This window comes from Talpa europaea (genome assembly GCF_964194135.1).
Source record: "Talpa europaea genome assembly, chromosome: 9".
NCBI lineage: Eukaryota > Metazoa > Chordata > Mammalia > Eulipotyphla > Talpidae > Talpa > Talpa europaea.
Genome location: NC_140076.1, coordinates 35356272 through 35362686, shown reverse-complemented (window position 1 = coordinate 35362686; position 6415 = coordinate 35356272).

The following is a 6415-nucleotide window of genomic DNA, read 5'->3' as shown; positions in this document are numbered from 1 at the left end:
TACACTGCTGAGGGGAGCAGTGGGCAAGACAAGAGAGGTCTGCTTCGCCATGTGGGATTCTTGCTGGCCGGCTGGAATTGAACCCGCACTGCAGAGGCTGCAGATAGCTTCACAGTGCAGTGCTCAACCACCTGCGCCACCAGGCAGGCCCTTGGGTCTGTATTTTAAAAGTGCTCCAGGTGACCTCAATAAGCACTGCTTCAAGTCTTCCTCCCAGGATCCAGTCTTTTCCCTTCCTGAGGAAGTAGTATCATTATTAAAGGACCTCCCACAAGCTTTTCCTCCAGGCAGTCTTCCCTGATAAATACCCTCGAAGCCACCTCTGAGCCCCCATGACTCCCTGAACTGCTCTAAGAGTCACCAATTTATCACATCATATTCACCTCTCATGCATCTTGTGCTTCCAGAGGTCACAAACCCCAGGAGGGCAGGTCCATCTCCTGTGTAACCTACTGTGTACCCTCTTTGTCATATCCTATACCTCTGAACACTTTGCTTCTCTCCTTGGGGTGTTTATTCCCTTCTTGTTCCACCTGATAAAACTCCTCTTCAACCTTCAAAGCCCTACTATGGCTTTGTCATCTCTCTGAGGACCTATTTCTTAATGCAGTAGGTACAGTAAAACATATCCTCTTCCATGGTGTCTGGTACTTGTTTCAGTGGCCTTGGTTGCCTCCTCCATGGTGAATGCGTACTTAGCACAGTTCTTAGTGTACTCTATGGGTTAGTGATGACTTCACTGACGTTGGTCAAATGGATTTATTTGCATTTGCAGTGGGCACCCCACCCACATCTACCAGAGTATACTGACACACAGTAGGGATTCAGGCCAGGTTTGCTGAATTGAACTTGAATGCAAGAAACATAGAAAGAAAAGAGGGAGAGAAGGAGGAATGGAAAGAGGAAGAAAGGTAAAAAAGGAAAAGTCTCTATTTAGAAAAAAAGTTGGTATTGGGGGCCAGTTTTTGCACGGAGAGTAGAATCCAGAAAGTGAGCTAATGTGGATATTGCATGTGTCCCTCTTTTTTTTTTCCCACTAAATATTTAACCCAAATCCCTCAGTGAAAATAAAACGCTCAGAGATAAACACATTTCCCTCCCCAGGAACACTGCTGGGAAGTTTTCTAGAGAAGGGAAAATGGGTCCCAAATGGCTGAGTCATTTGACATATGAAAAGCAAATGGTCACGGCTGGCTGGGGAGGGAGGCGAGATGGCCGTCAACACACGTGGCCCCAGCTCATCTCAACCACCGCTGTTTTCACCATGGAGATCAGATTCTTGCCACTCTCCCGCTCCCGGCCTCTTCAGTTTGCAGGGCCGTATTTCTCGGGCGCTCCATGGGCCTTTACTCCAAAGCCACCGAGCCCGGCTACTGATGAACCGGATCCTGAACTGGGCCAGAGCCGCACCCCAGACCGGGAACCAAGATGCCTTCCAGCCTCTGTCCTGCCTGGCTGACGCGATTCCGCCTTCGCCCCCAAGTCTGGCCAGGAGCTGGTGGAGACAGAGCCACTTGGAAAAGTCAGGATTGTTATCCCATTTTACAGGTGAGGAAGCTGAGGACAAGGACTCCCCAGAGATCACACAGGCAGCAAAGGGAGGCTGGCCAGTTGGCTTCTAAAGGCTGCCTTTTCCCTTTGTACCACAGGCTAATGTCACACTGGAGGTCTGTTCCTGGGTGACAGTGCCAAATTATTTTAAAGAAAACAAACAACAACGAAAAAGGATGACCTCTGTTCTGTTCAGCCTGGGCTTAAATGCAGCCCCCAAACAAGCTGAAGTCTTTTCCTCAAAGACTGAGAGGTACCAACCGAGCCTCCATCCCTGACAGGCTCTGTGCTGGGCATTTGGAGTCAGCTGGACACAGCACAAATGAACTTTGCCATCCAGTCTATGGTCTACGTCTGACTTCGGTCTGACCCCAATCAAATTGTCACTTGGCTCTGAAAGCAGCGCACCCGGGGCTCTCAAGTTCCATGTCATTTGACCTAATGTCACTTGGTCCTACGCAGGGTCACATCAGAAAGGGCAGGACAGAAGAGAGAAGAAGGATGGATGGCTAACTAACCAGAACACTTAGGGACGCAGTGACCAGGAGCTTTCATAAAAGCAGGGGGCTGTGGGAAGGAGGGATGTATATTTAGAAATAAAGAGACTGACCAACTTCGTGGAGAGAAAAAGGAAAAAAAGTCCAAGTCCCCGCAGTAACCTGTTTGCAGGAGCTGCCTAATTTAGCAGAAAATCACACACACTGGTCCTGGCACGGGCCGGTGGAAGGTATTTCCTCCCCAGCTTGGGTCAAGTTTCATTCATAGGTACTGTCTAAAATTAGACCCTCTGCTTTCATTCTGATCCAAACTCCTTGCCTAGCGTAATATTTGGGAGAAACAGGCACTCCATTAAAAGTGCGCCTTCCTCCTAGCGGCCCCTGGCCTGGGAAGGGCTGGGTCCTGTCCTCGGCTGGCGGCCGCTGCGGCTCATAAACCTGGGTCTAAATTCAAAGCATCCGCTCTGGCTGGTGACCTCTGGCTCCCAGGCAAACCCATGCCTCCTTCTCCAGCTCACACCCAAGGCCTGGCCAGGTCACTGGGAGGGGCCCACATCAGGCCTGTGACCTTTTGTCTGAGGTTGACTCCCCAGGGAGGGGAGAGCAAAAGGGACTTGCCACCCCTGGGTCCTGCCATAGGTTCTCTTGCTGAGGCATGTCTGCTATTCTCCCGGCTCTGTATTTAGGGAGTTTGCCAGCGGGGCCTTTTAGCTTTGGACAAAATAATGTTACGGTTTTTATTATTATTCTTCCTTAATTTAATATACCATCAAAGGAAGACTCAGAGAGACATGGGCATTGGCACTACATTTGGAAGGGTTCACTCATTTAACAAGTGTTTATAGAACACCTTGTTTTTGGAGTGTTTTGGGTGTGAGAACCAAAATGAGAACTCTGTGGGTACTCCTGGCCTCTAAGAGATGGAAGTGCGCCAGGCCTGAGCATGATGGGGAACCCAGGAAATGCTTCCTCTTGAACTCTTGCCTTTATTTTTCTTCTGCAGCAGCAAGCAGAAGCAACAACTCTTCTCTCACCACCTACTGGCCTTTCTGCAACTTGGTCCACCTGGCAGAATGTGGCTCCTGTTGCATATGATCTCAGCTTCAGTCATCTGTTTGGAGATAATGTCTCTTCCTGGTTCCAGTGCCAAAGTCCCAGGGAAGACTCCTAATTGGCTTGTTTGCATCAGTTGCCTGCCCTAGACCAATCAACAGTAACCAGGGGAGGGACCATTTGCTAGCATAGTGGATCATGCTGTGATCATGTGAATACATAGAAGAAACAGTCACAGAAGTAGAGACATTTTTAGCACTATACAATTATTGTTCTGCAATAATTGTTCTGCAGCCTGTGGAAATGCAAAACAGCACCTAAACTCAAAAAGCTAGGGAAGGCTTCCTGGAAGAGGTGACCTTTAACTGGGTGAGTGAGATTTACCCAGGTCCTGAGAAGGAAGAGTGGAGAAATTTCAGAGAATGGCACAGGCAAAGACCTTGAGGCAAGACCTGGACCTACATGAGTCCTGGCACAGCCATTCCCCAGCTGTGCTGGCCATCATTATCAGAGAAGCTGTCCCAGACCAACCTTCAAAATAGATTTTTATCTCCTAATACATCATCTTGTTTCCCATAGTGCTTTTCTCAATTTGCAGTTCCTTTTGGCTAGTCTTCCTGGTTTCTAAACTGAAGTATAGGGCCTCCCTGGTGGCGCAAGGGTTAAGCACAGCACTGTGAAGCTATACACAGCATCTGCAGCACAAGTTCAATCCCCAGTGGGCCAGGGAGCTACCCACATGGCGCAGCAGACCTCTGCTGTTTCACCCATTGCTCCCCTCAGCAGTGTACTTCAGTCAGTCTGCCTGTTCTGTTCCCTGCTCTGTCTCTGATGAATCCTCCCACCTCCCCCCTGCACTTCTGGCCTGTACCCCAGTTCTTGTATGCATAAATAAATAAATCTTTAAAAAATAAAATAAATTGAAGTATATACGATATATAACCATGTGTAAATTTAAGGAGCACAGCATTTTGACTTGATACATTCATCTGTTGTAATATGATTGTTATTGTAGTGGTATTGAAGAGCTCTACACATCACATAATGATCTTTTCTTTTTGGTGGTTGGAACAATTAAGATTTAATCTCTTAGCAAGTTTGATGACTGTAATACAGTATCATTTTCTACAGTCACTCTATGGTAAGTTAAATCTCTAAGACTTACTACTGGTGGCAAGTTTGTGTCCATAAGCATCTTTGCCACTATTTTCTTGTTTAGTCTGTTTTCTGCTGAGACTGAAAGGTGCTTGGCACTGAGGACCATGCCTGTCTGTTCACTGTTGTTTCCTCAGTGATATTCTAGGGCGTCTGTCTACCCCTCCCCCTCCTACCCCACCAGTGCTCTGCTGAGCACTGAACGTGAGCATGAAGACTTGCAGAGGTGAAATCTTGGCAGTTTCATGTGGGAGGGATGGGTTTCCTTGGACAATCTCCAGCTGAGGATATTGTCCGTGCTTCCTTAGCAAGGTCACCTCTCTCTTGAGAATTAATTGAGTAATGACCCTCCCTCCACCCTGGTGAGAACCTCCCCTATACCCCACAGGATTTGATGTTTGAGCCCTTCATTCACACATAAAAATAGCTAGAAAACAGGGGGGGTGGGCAGGACCCCAACCATCTTATTCCTTGAGTATGGGGACTCCCTGGAATGCTAGTCCTGGGAGAGATTTCCCTGCAGGGCCTGCGCAAAGGTTCCTCACTTTCCCATCTCGTCCATCCTGTGAGTGAGGGCTCCATCCTGCCCAGGGACAAAAATAAAGCGTGGTCCAGGTGGTTCCACAGGCAGCAGTGGGTCATGTCTTGGTATGAGCGCCTCACAAAGGTTGACCCCCACTGCCAGCAGCCCTTTTCCTCCCTCTCTTCCACCTTGACCACTTTCCCCCCTCCCTGATCTGCAACTTCCTAGCCCCTCTTCCCTCACCTTCCTCCTTGTCTTAGTTTGGCTAGCTAACTTTAGACCTTGAAATAAACAAGTAGTTTATTTGGAAGGTGATTCTGGAAAGTGCTGGCAAGGGGAATGGGGCTATGAAGCAGGCAGGGGTGGGAGGTCAACACTGGGTGCAGTCACCGGTGTTGGCAGCTGAGGTCAGTCCTGCTGCCGCTCTGCAGATGGTGTCCAGCACCTGCCTCCGCCCACTAGTGGGCCAGGAGCCACTGGTTGAAGGCGGCTGCGGTGGGTGTTAGTTCCCGAGAACTCTGGCCCCATCTCCCTGAAGGAAGGCCTCAGATAGGCTTGTAGGAGCTTCCGGTCCATCCCCTTTGCGTCAAGTGCAGAGGAAAGGCTAGTGCAGGAAAACAACTGGATAGGGGTATCTGCTCCTGGCTTCTCCATCCCCCCCCCCAGGGTGATGTTCATTTCCCACCCGTCACTCTGAGGACCCCCTCACTGACCCCTGAGGCTGACTTTTCACTTGTCTATCAGCCCTGATGAATTGCCCACCTAATCCCCAGCCCCCATCTCAGGACCCTGCATGTCCTCATTTAACCTCCCAATGACTCCTGTCTCCTGACTCAGCCCTCCCCCCTGTATGTGAGCTGGGGATGTGAGTGGGATTGGGCGAGATGTCTTCACTGAGCACCAGTGAAGGGTGGGTCTGCTTCCTGACCATCTCCTCCTGGGACCTTCTGTGGCTGAGACTGAGTGAGTCACTCCTTCCCCAGCCTGGCCCCCTCCTCGAGGCCTCGCAGAGAGGGGCTGGTTCCCGCCCGGGCCCCACCTACTTCTTCCCATTTCCCCTTTGAGAGGAGGGCTTTGCTGAGATTTGGGCCAGCCTGGGGGACAAGGATTATCCAGTGCTCCTACAGCTGGGTTCAACAGTCTGGCCCATCTGGGTCTCCTTACAGGGACACAGAAGTTTCTCAGTTTCTCTGTGGCACATTGGGGCCTTGAAGCATCAAGTGGGTCCCTGCGCGAGAGAGGAAGAGCATGGAGGTTGCCACTCCAGGCACCGCAGTCACAGCCCTGCTCTGAGCAAGCTTGGAGAAAGCTTGCTCTTTCTCCGTTTGACAGTTGAGAAAAGAGTGGCGTAAGGGGCTAAGCGTCAGCACTATGAAGCTATCCACAGCCTCTGCAGCACAAGTTTGATCCCTGGCCAGGGAGGTGACCCACATAACACAGCAGACCTCTCCTGTCTCGCCCGCTGCTCCCCTCAGCAGTGTATTTCAGTCAGTCTGCCTGTTCTGCTCCCCACTCTGTCTCTGGTGAATCCTCTCACCCCCCTACCTCTGGCCTATACTCTAGTTCTTGTAGGCATAAGTAAATAAATAAATAAATAAACACATAAATAAATAAATCTTTAAAAAAAAGAGAGAGA